Raw genomic sequence first — 7,500 nt, 5'->3', positions numbered from 1 at the left:
TTTGTTAACATTAGTTAATGCACTGTGAACTAACAATGAACAGCTGTATTATTATTAACTAACATTAGCAAAGATTAATAAATACTGTAACAAATGTATTGCTCATTGTTAGTTCATGTTAGTTAATACATTAACTAATGTTAACTAATGAACCTTATTGTAAAGTGTTGCCAAACTCTTGAACAAATTTATACTCATATTTGGATAGAGGGAGAAGATGTCAGTACTGTATGTGCTACTGTACACATAGAGTAAGCGATATTCAGCGATAGTTCATCCAGGAGTGTGTTAAACCTGACACAAACATGAAGCATCCAGTTTCTGTATTAATTATAATGATCTTGATCAAGACTGTGCTGTGTGTGTATTTCAGTGGAGTGTAAAGCTCGACTGGATGAAGTGAAGCGTGTGTGTGTGTGTGTGTGTGTGTGTGTGTGTGTGTGTGTGTGTGTGTGTTTGTGTTGTCTGAAGGGAACTTCCTCTGCTAAGATCATATTTACACCGGAGCAACAGATTTCCACAAGCGTTTGTCAATGGAAATCCAGGAAATCCTACGGGCCGACATGATGCATGCAGCAGTCTCACACACACACACACACACACACACACACACACACACACACACACACACACCTCCCCCTCTGCAGCGCTGTGTGTTTAGTGTTCAGAGAGCAGTCTTTGATACTCAAGCACACCTGTATTTTCAGGCAGAGACTTCCTCCCTGCACACACCCCTCTGCTTTGATTGTTAAAGAGCCCTGGCGCCAACACACACACACACACACACACACACACACACACACACTAAACAACTCTTCATATCTAGGTGAGTGGTTTTCCAGGTTCCCACAGACTCTTGTTGTCACAGATGTGCGTCTTTTTCTCACACACACTCACACAGGCTGAGAGAAACAACAGGATGATGTGTATCTATCTATCTATCTATCTATCTATCTATCTATCTATCTATCTATCTATCTATCTATCTATCTATCTAATCATGTTTGTTTAGCGATGTAAAGCTTTACTTTAAGCTTGAAGCCAATAAAGCGTCTTAAATCTTGAGTCAGAGAAAGCAGTGGGAGACGACCCATAAAACCTTTACAGACATTACTGTGAAGGGGTTTTCAGTCTTATTTTATTTAATTCTAGGCATTTATAAACCAAAATACAGCCATATGTGTCATTTTTAAGTTCAGTGCATATAGCATAAATTTACAGTATGCAAACTTTATATTAGTTGTCTTTAACTGGCAATAATAAGTGCATTGTATCAAAAGATTTCATTGTTAGTATGAAGTAGTCAATGACACTTGTATAAAGTGTGTCCTGTGAAAACACTCTTTACTGCTGTTCGGTGGAATAAATGTGGCAAAAGAACATATTTACATCGACTGCATGTTCAGTCGGAAACAGACGCGTCTATAGAGGAATTATGGCATGCTGTTTACCCACACAAAATATGTATGTAATTTCAAAACCAAAAATTTCTGCATCAAGCAAATTATTAAGAATTAAGATTTTTGTCACAATTGCACATCCCTAAGTTTTCATAGGTTTCTGATGAGAATTTTTTGCGATGGTACAGCATTTGTCTTTCTGACTTTCAGCCATTTTATTGCTGCCGGTTCATAACAGGAGTGATCGACAGTTTTCTACAATCAATTACATTTATGCTGTGCATTAAAAATGTGTTAAAGCACACTTCTGTGTCATTTAGGACATGTGACAGATGAGGCTTTTGAGGCTTTTTTATTTTCTTTATTAAATGTTGAACGTTCAAACATCAAGACATGAAAAATTTGACAAGGATAATCCTCAGAACATCTGAAGTCCAGTAAATACAAGTGCTCGAATAAAATAATGCGTACTATATATATATATATATATATATATATATAGTAATACAGTATATTACAAAAATAATAACAATAGTTAGATCTCTTTTACATAATAATAATAATAATAATAGAAGTGAAAGAAAAAGGCTCAGGTCAATTCAGATAGCCACACATTAGAGTTAGAAATATGCATGCATTCAAGAGAAGCAAATCATAATTTAAAAAGGGGTAATTTAGGAAAAACAGTAAATGATTAAATGACTAATTGTTTCGTGGTAATAAAATGTGAGTGAAAAGAAGTTGTTTTATCTTTCTACCTCAATGAAAGCTTTAGCTTTAAGTTCTGCCAGGAAGACTTAATTACTACGTCACTTATTACCTTCATTTCTATCCAATCACGTCTTTATACTTTCTGTATAAAAGATCGGTACTTATACATGTTTGAGTTCGCAGATGCTGACGCGACAACAACCTCCACCCTCCCCACCACCACCAGGATGGTCCTGTCCATTCCTCCCAGGGGGGTCGGCTGCGCCCCTGCCTTCGTCTTCAGGCAGGAGATGCAGATCCGCTACCCTCGGATTACAAACTATGGACAAAGAACTTTATAATAATGCTTGCTGGGCTGTCAATAAATCTATGCTTCGTTACATCATTTTATCTCCTGAGTCTTTCTGGTAGAATTTATTTTATTACTAAAACCAGAGTTTGAAATAAAGGATATAAAGTGTTTCCAAATATTCTCAAAAAGCAAGGACAGTTTACCTTTCAAAATTTATGTAACCTTTTTCATCGACAAACAAAAGGACATAATATTGATCCACTGTAAGATAGATGACCTTTCCACTTCCTTCTGATACATGGCTTTTAGACGCTTAGCTTGAAGTATACACACATCAACAAGTCTACGAGTGTTACTAGTGTACAATATTCCCAGGAGAAATCCCCAAAACAAACATTTCTGCTTTCATTGGGAGATTAACAGATACCATCTGAAAAATGAGTGAAAAAGCCTCTTTCTGAAACTTCTGCAGTGCAAAAGTGTGTGTTTATCAGCTGAGCATTTCATGCATGTGTCTGGAGTGTGTGCTTTAACCTAACTGGAGTAAATATGTTCTCATAATTCAGTAATACTGTATAAATTTGAGAAATGTTTTAGAGAGATTAACGTTCAGGCAGCTTACATTTAGAAGAAACCAGCAGCAAAATCTCAAGACAAGTGTTTAGAGGACACACATGTTAACACAGGACTGGAGGTTACGAAACCCTGCGTGATGTTCTCTACTGACATCTACTGGTCAAAGGGAAACATTACACCTAACTCCACTGTAAGACTCTCTCGGGCGTGTGTCTTTCCCTTGGCAAGCCACCTTGCCACCTCTGGGGTTGAAACATTCCACCCTGTGGAATGGACACCCCAGTGTTTTCCATATGCATCCCCATTCATCCGTACGCCTCAATGCTGCCAGTGTGAGGTACACAACAATCAAGAAGACACGTTTAGAGCTGTTCGTAATACATGAAAAACACAAAACTTTTACAGTCAATCTCTTCTGTCTTTAAAGGGACGGTTCACCCCAAAATGTTTTTTGATCAGAAAATTGTTTTAGCTGCTTTAAAACAATACTGTAAAAAAATCTATATGTTTATCATACTGATTTGACTAATGTTTAAGGAATCCTGAAAAAACTGTTTCATGTGTTGTTTTTGAACACTTATAGTTTAATGTTACTAAGTAAAACACTCCCATAGGCCTAGCATACACTGTAAAAAATGAATCATGAGTCTTGTAATTTTCATTAAAAAAATTGAGGTGATCATTAAAAATATTATGTATATTTCATTAAGAAAATTGTGGTTCAGTGTTTATTAGAAAATATTGAGAACATTTCACTAATAAAACCAAGAGATGCATTTTCCTATTTTTTTTAAGGAAACATACACAATTTTAAGGCTTGAATTGAGGAACTGATAAACCTCATAAAATTAAGGAAAAGGGGCTACCTATTTATTTTAAGAGAATTAGCTCATTTATGCGGTTTTATTTAGAGACGCCATTGTTTGTTCCCAGCATGCTTTGCACATGGCTGGAAATGGAGAGTAAATCTTGAAATTAAGTGTTATTTCATGTGTTTTTGAGTAAAGGGAAACATCTGTTAATGTTTAATGTTCAGGTATGTTTGACATTTGAAAGAGTTTCTATTATGTTAAAGTTTTGATCGTTACCATTGTGCAGAAGAGTAGGGCTTATGGTTAGGTTGTGAATAACTGCATTTTTTAAATATTTTGAAGCATATTGTTACATATATGTAGCAATAACTCTGCTAATGATAGTGCAGTAACAAGTTTGATTCTGAACTGTCCTAGCAGCACAGTCTTTTATAAAACAATATATCTCAAAGTTAAATATAAACAGGTCATATCCATTCACTTGAGAATAAAAAAATACTTCAAATAAAAAAGCACATTTCACTAAAAAAATTGTAATTCATTATGTCATAGACTAAATCAATTAGGGCATTTTACATGATTTATTCAGGTAGATTCCATGAATGAAATCAAGCTTTAACTACTCAAAAATATTATGTGTAATATTGTTACCATAATTTTTTTAAGTAAATAGCAGTAACATTTTTTACAGTGTACTGTATATTAATGCCTTATTCTGCATGACCATATTCTACATCCTTAATCACCCAATACTAAACTTAACAACTACCTTACTAACTATTAATAAGCTGTAATAGTTCGATATTAATGAGAATTTGCCCCTAAGCTGAAGTGACCAAAAGAGCTATTTGTGTTGCATGCACAACGGAAAACTACAGCAAGTATAATGCTTTTAAATGCTAGTCCTAGTGTAATGCACTGCAGTGTGAATGCTGTACATTAACCTGAACATGATAACTGTGTTGTTGATAACTAACGCTGACCTACGCATGTTACTACGGGTGATTTTAACCACAGCTCTTATCATCGTGACTGGCAGTTTTCACACTGCAGGGAATGAGTAATGATTATCATTTTGAATTAAATTTGATTGAGGTAATAAAATATCCACGTTTTCAAACAATACATTTCTCTTACATCAGTTTACCACTCCATGAGCTCACATTAATAATACTGAGCAAGCATAATCATATAGAAATATGACACCTATTAACCCGCGCTACATACTGTATGTCATTACAAATATTTACCTCGATTACTAACACAGGTCAACGACAGTAAACCTTTGCCATGCCATGCTGTAGAGCTACATCAGTTTGACCAGCAGATGGCAGTAAATCTCAGTCATTTTTACCATCAGGATCACTAGCAATCACATCTAGTACACGACTGCAAAAATCAGCAACTTGTGTGCAGAATATGAGACGATACTCAGATGTGTTGTCCAGATTCCTGTGCTTCAGTTCAAACTCTAACAAAGAAACCTCAACACAACCTGTGTAACAGAACACATCTGAGGCAGAACTTACGGACCCAAACCCACACCGTTTCTGAGCTCGTCTTTCACAAGTTCTGAAGGCTGTCAGAAAAAACTGTGAATTTAAATCAATCCGGTTACACTTTATTTCAATGGTCCACTTTAGACACTGACTATGTCACTTTGCAACTACATGTCAGCTGACTCCCCTTAGAGGATTAGTAGCTGAATAACGTGCTGTTAGAAATATTCAGCAGAATATCTGTTGGGAGTATCAAAATAAAGTGTCAGCAGATATTAAGCAACTAATACTCTAACGATTGACATGTAGAGGCAAAGTTATCATTAGAATATCCACAGTGGACCATCGAAATAAAGCATAGCCAAGAATCCAAATAGGACGTTTAAGAATTGAAGTCGCATTTACAGTAGAAGCTCATGACCTTCCTTGAGCTTTTCAGTGGAAATTGGTTTTCTAAAATTTGACATGAATATTTTACATAGTTAAAAAATAATGCATGCTTCATTGCTTACGATAACATAATGTACAGAATACCATGTAGAAATGTGCGGTTCTCAACAGTTGTTGCCACTTTAATAAGCAGGGCCGGATTTAGGCGTTCCTATGCTCGAGGGCGGGTAATAACATTCTTATTAATTATTGTTATTATTATTTCACTGGAATGCTAAAACTCTATGCTAAAAAATTAATAGATCGTCACTGTCGGGCAAAAATCTCATATCTCCCATATTTTGTCATTATTTTTTTCTTTTTCATAAAATTACTATTGTTCACCCTTTACGTCTATCTGTGGGTTTCGCAAATGAAAAGCAAAGAAAGGTATTAAAAACATCTTGTGACGTTTCAACTCCATTGGCTCCTCAAACTGTCAATCAAACCTCATAACTCAGCCTCTCTGCTGGTTTGCAATGCAAGTGTAAATAAAGCAAAAACTAGTTATTTGAATAAGTACAGTATTTATTTACCGTGAAGCACTTCATCTTTAATACGTGAGATTTTGGCCTAATGATAGAAAAAAACTGAGCGTCCACACATTGCTACAATAAACTTTCTAACATGCAAGTTGATGAAAACGTAATGGGATGCAGTAAAAAACATACAAGTTTTCTGACCGACAGCAAAATCTGTCCCTGAGTTTGAGGGTTAACTTTATCCTTTACTAACCTTATTCTTTATGAATCTGTTCATAACCTTTTAACATCAGAAAGGAAGCAGCTTGTGTGTGAAATGAGAAGTGTCCGGAAACACTGGCTGGACAGGTTCTGGTTCAGCTGGACCAAACCACTCGTCACAGTTCAGACAACATGACATTATTCAATAAACTCCAACAAAAGAACAATGATGATAATAACAGCAGCTGTTGTTCAAGGGTGTCACTTCACGACAGGCGCTTTAGTGCGTCACTTAAGATACACATTCACTGAGAAACCACAACACTGGAGAATGCTTTATCTTCACAATCAGATTTGCAAGACGTCTGCAAGAAATTAAACGTTTTGTGAGATTCACAACAAATTCCTATTGAATTTTTTTTCTGAAAATCCTTAAAAGAAACAGGTTCTATATAGAATCTTAAAGGGGTTTCGTATATAGAACCGTTCTGGCATGAAGAAAGTGAGTCCAGAACCCCACTGAACCTGAAGCATCTTTTGCAGTTTTGCTTTAAGGATGACATTGTTACAGGAAAACGAGACACTGAATCAGGACATGTTTGCAGTGAACACACATTCATGTGACCGACGCAGTAAATCAGCCGTCTGAGGTAAAACTGGCGCTCCAACTGACACACTTCCCGGCTCTGGGCGAAATCCTCAGCTGGACGAACCCGCTCCGGTTAAGCCTTGTCCTCGGGCACATTTCTGAGTGTTGAGAACGACACCCTGATGTCGAGGACCTGCCAGAACTCAACCGTTAAAGAGTACAGATGCATTGAAAGATCATATAACGGCCTGTGTCTCTGGATTCCACAACAGCAGCAATCCTTACCGTGAGAATCTGAACGAGTTTCAGTCGCATCTCAAACAAACACAGCATCAGCGCATGAAATGAAGAAGCTCTTCTACAGGAACAGGCCTGGGAAAGTGTGCAGGAAAGTATTCAGGAAAGTGTGCAGGAAAGTGTGCAGGAAAGTGTTCAGGAAAGTGTGCAGGAAAGTGTTCAAGTGTTCAGGAAAGTGTTCAGGAAAGTATTCAGGAAAGTGTGCAGGAAAG

Source organism: Rutilus rutilus (assembly GCF_951802725.1).
Source record: "Rutilus rutilus genome assembly, chromosome: 2".
Classification (NCBI taxonomy): domain Eukaryota; kingdom Metazoa; phylum Chordata; class Actinopteri; order Cypriniformes; family Leuciscidae; genus Rutilus; species Rutilus rutilus.
The sequence above is the reverse complement of the archived record's forward strand: the minus strand, read 5'-3'. Positions refer to the sequence as shown.